Source organism: Rhagoletis zephyria, unplaced genomic scaffold, assembly GCF_001687245.7.
Source record: "Rhagoletis zephyria isolate East Lansing unplaced genomic scaffold, Rhagoletis_zephyria_1.1 Rzeph_scaffold_02791, whole genome shotgun sequence".
Classification (NCBI taxonomy): Eukaryota; Metazoa; Arthropoda; class Insecta; order Diptera; family Tephritidae; genus Rhagoletis; species Rhagoletis zephyria.
In genome coordinates this window covers 32,507-37,561 of record NW_016159875.1, presented here as the reverse complement: position 1 = coordinate 37,561, position 5,055 = coordinate 32,507, and positions in this window count along the sequence as shown.

The window sequence follows — 5,055 nt, the reverse complement described above, 5'->3', positions numbered from 1 at the left end:
CAAAGAGAAAGATGCTCAGTATGCTTTGACATTTCATCATGAATAGACTTACTAACGAGCAACGCTTGCAAATCATTGAATTTTATTACCAAAATCAGTGTTCGGTTCGAAATGTGTTTCGCAAACCCAATTGCTGCGAACGGCGACGAATCGACATTTCACGGTCTTCAGCAACACTCTCAGAAACAGACGCAATATTCTCTTCTGTACGCACTGTACGCATTCGTGTGGTTGGTTTAATGTCCAATAAAGTAAACTGAGTGCGAAACTTGGTCACAATCGCATTAATTGTTTGCTCACTTGGTCGATTATGTAGACCATAAATCGGACGTAAAGCGAACCGAACACTGATTTTGGTAATAAAATTCAATGATTTGCAAGCGTTGCTCGTTAGTAAGTCTATTCATGATGAAATGTCAAAGCATACTGAGCATCTTTCTCTTTGACACCATGTCTGAAATCCCACGTGATCTGTCAAATACTAATGCATGAAAATCCTAACCTCAAAAAAATCACCCGTTACAAAAATTTAAACAATGCCTCGCAAAAGTGCTAAACAGGAATTAATAAATGGATTGTGTCTAAAAAATATGTTGGAATTGCTAGCACAAGATTCAAGTAAGTACACATTTCAATATTCATACAAGTTTTTATAATATTATACTTATCTTATCTATACTATATATAAAATTAAAGCCCAAAAAACGTGAGAGCAAAACAGCCGATGTACTGGGTCGATTTCTATGATTCAAGTTTTAAAATGACTTATTTCTACCACAATAGGACACAGTGGTATTTTTAAAATGAAATTTTAATAATAAGTATGTTTAATTAAAATATTAAGTTGATCACCAATACCACACATTGCTAGACCGTTTGCTCTTCACGCGTTTGTGTTTAGAGAGCATCAACAAACCACATACATATTTCTGTCTATTCTCTTATCTTCTTATACTCAGCTGGCATAGCTCAAAGATAAAAAACTTTGCCAGCTTCAGGCATGCGCAAAGCGAAATTTATGTATCTACAAGTAGCGCTGCGTCCAAAGTGAAATGTATGTATGTACAAGCAGCGCTGCGTTCAAAACAAAGAAACACTGTACATCGTGTATTTCGTTAACTGTTTTTGTTTTTCTTACTTCAAAATGCTGCTTGCCACGATATCGACACATGCTCACTGTCAGCTTCTTGGTGTGGCATACATACATTCATCTTCCGCTTTTCCTTTATTTCATCAAGATGAAGTTCTTTAAAAAATCAGTTGTCGCTGCGCAGCAGAAACCTTATTTTATAGCTGAAATACAATGCCGGCGAACGGCGAACTCACCACAGCGAAATTCGCGCTGTCAAAATTAGAACACCCGCAAGCATATGAAATTGAACACAGCCAAAGCGAAATGCGAACTTCGCTTGGCGGCGTTTCATGGCGATAGATTTATTTCTATCGCTCTGCTGGGCGATGACAGCTGTGCGTGCCAAAGGTGGCCGTATTTGTTTTGTGCTTTCAAAGTTTAAAAAGAAAACAACCTAAACACGATTTTTTTTTTGTTGTTTGAAAAATATAGTTGTGGATTCGTTAAATCTGGCTTGAAACAAATTATTTATAATAATCTTTCTTTGTTTTACATTTATATTTGTTATCATTTCCTCATTTCTAAATAGTATGTATACACTTTCTGTTACGTTTTGTTTTGTAAAGTTATATTTTCCTAATAGTTTTTGTGATAATTCGTTAAAACAGTGAAATACTTTTAAATATTTTAGAGTATGCATAAATTAAAGGGTATATAAAAAAGGATATTTATATTAAGAGTACTCCTCATAAAGAAAGAATGCAATTAAGAAAGGTTCTCCGTGAGATTTCTGTTTTTCTTATATGCAAAAAGTACTGCAAATATATTTTATAAAGGTAATGGTACCTTATGGACGATTTTTAATTTATGTATTGGCACATTGACATGCATTTCGGCACATTTTTTAGGAAAAATTTGGCACAATTTTAAAGTTTGATTTTCCATCAACTTTTGTTTGTTCCATGCCATGGCGGAATTATACCAAAGGAAGTAATTAGAGCGAGAAGAAAGATTTTGATACTGCCTTATTTGAAAAATTGCCTTTCAAATTTGACTATAAGGCAGCTGAATGTTACAAAATAAAGCGAGAAAGCTGTTTTATTACTTCGAATGTTTATTGCACCATGGTTGCATGCAAACATTTTAAGGGTTTCCAGCAATGTTTTCAACATATTAAAAAGGATGCGGACAAAATTCATACAAAAGCGCCTTGTCCAATTTGTTGAGCAGTTATTAAAGACGGCGCATTCCCTATATTTTGTTACACTTTTCATAAGTTAAAATATTTTGTGAATATTACTTTCTTCATATGAATTATATCACAATATTTGTTTAATTGTATTTTTGGAATAAACAAAGTTCTTTTTCCTTCTCTCAGTAAGTATTCTTTGTTACAAATAGTATATATAAGCAATGGGAAATAGGGCAAAATGTGTTTTATTTCCAACCTTTGTTGGAAATAAAGCAAAACTCAGATTCTGGTATTATTTCCCATTTAAAAGTGAAATAAAGCAAATTTTGCGTTATTGGCGTTTGTGTTAGTTCACTCCCCCGCGACCGCTATTAGAAAAAAACTTTTTTTTTATGTTAGGGTGGAACCCAGCCCTGCGGAATGGTAGCGCACACCGCAATTAATTAAGGGAGCTATTGCAGAAAAATGAAATTTGGTGTGCTCATTCAGAATATATATGTAATTAAATTATAATATGTAATGCAATATCGGTGCAAGGACATGACTTCCTCCAATACATCCTTAATTTTAAAAGATTAATTTTAGCTACAATTATAAACAGAATAAAGCGAAAATAGGTAACTGTCTGTAAAATTATGTCCTTAAGCTCTGTGGCGAATTTCGTTTCGTTCCGTGGAAGGACATGACTACCTCGCATATATCCTTAATTTTAAACAGAATAAAACGACAATTGGTAGCTGTCTATAAAATTATGTTCTCAAGCTGTGAGGCAAATTTCGTTTCGTTAGGTGCAAGTACATCCCCCACCCATATATCCTTTTCTCAAAAACCAGATTTCAGCCACATTTGTGATCAGTATGCACTAAAAACCAATACTAACTTGCAAGATTATACTTTTTAACTCTCTGGAAATTTTTGTTTATGAATTTCAGTCATTTCAGAAAAATTGATAATTTATTATTTTCTTTAAAAAGGATTATAACAACATTGTTTCTAAATTTGATCAATAAATAAGGTCATTTATTTTAACTATACATAATTTATAATGTTGTCTTTTAAAATGTATTTCTCAATTTCCTTGAATTCATCTTTTTTTATGTGTTTTGTAGACCTGAGTGATGATAGTTCCCGGATCCAACATTAATAACAAATGAGCCATTAAATCTCTATTTGCATTTTCTCTCGTAGTTTTTCTTGTACGGGAAAGTCGCATATGCCTTATATTTTTATGACTGGCTTCTAAGGCTTTTTCGGGCAAACAATTTTGTTTTTTATTTCATTCTACCAAAGTTCTGCAATTTTGGGAATTCCAATAAACAGATCTCAAAAGTTTTCCAAAGCACAAACAATTTTTCCATAAGAAACACTTACCAAAAATTATTTCTGTTTTTTGTACATATAGTTGTAAACAAAACAAACCAGCAAACATTTGGAGTCATAAATGAGTCTCTAAGGAGTCCTATTTGGAGCCTTTGCCCTCACAATGAGTTCCGGTATGAGGATGTTTCCCTTCCTCCGAAGGTCGACTTATATGAGCTTAAATTCATACATCAAATGAGCCTCAATATGAGTCATATTGGAGTCTTATTGGCCTCATATATGGCTCATTTTAGACTCCTGAAACGATTTTTGGCCTCATATATGAATCAATTCAATGACTACATTCAGCTCTTATTTTAGGTTGTTCTTTGGGTCTTATTGAACGCGGCCACCTCTGTGCGCGACCTCTACGGATTTGGATGAAAGATGAAGAGATTGAAGGTCTAGGTGACATAAATATACGTGCAGCATATTTTGCCCATATGACGTAGCATTGCCTAATTACACGGGACTAAAATTTTAAGAAAACGTCATACGTACTGTTTAAAGTCAGGAGACTATTTTGTCTTGACTGTACAAATGTCTTTATTCAACAGAATCCAAAATTAGAGCGCTCGAAAAACTTTACTGTGCATGTAATTTATACTACTAAAATATTGTTTGTTCAAAGTATGTATGCATATGCTGGCTTGAATACAAAACAGGAGCTTAGATAACTAACAGTATTTCAAATTGCTTTTTAGTTTGAGAGAACAAATGTTGAATAGATAAAAGCTTAACTATGTACATATGTACGTCGGCATATTAGGGTGGCACTTAGAGGCTCTTCACAAAACATCTTCCCGCCGTTGAAAGCCAACGCTTTCAACAGGATTTTCCACGGGTAGAAGGCATAACTTGCTGATAGCTCTTTTTGTAACGCCAGTGCTTGTTTTCAACACTGCCACCCGAGCAACGCCGTCTGATCCAGGAGTCGTTTCAATTACTCTTGCGAGTGGCCATCGAAGGGTGGTAAATTTTCTCCTTTATAAGACAAGAGCGCCGAGAGGAATGGAGTCTTTTGAGCACGCCATTTAGACCGCTGTTGAAGCTGCGTCAGATACTCTGTCGACAACTTCTTCCAAAAAATTTGCTGCATGCTAGATATACGCTGCCAAAGGCTAAGACGGTTAATGTTTAGGTGGGTGACATCTGGATCAGGAATCGCAGTTAGGGGGCCACCTATTAAGAAATGGGCTGGTGTAAGAACATCATCTATGTGCTGTTAGAATTGACGACCCTACAACTCTGTTAAAATGATATTTTGCTGATTTAATGGCGGCTTCCCATAGCCACCGAAGTGGGGTGACCTAGGTGGAATGAATTTCCAGCGATCCATCATCTAAACACTGCTGCGTACCATTCGCTGGTGGTTATTGTTGAGAAATAGCTGCTTTAGTTCCGCGGCTCATTATTCGCTCCAACAAAGTTA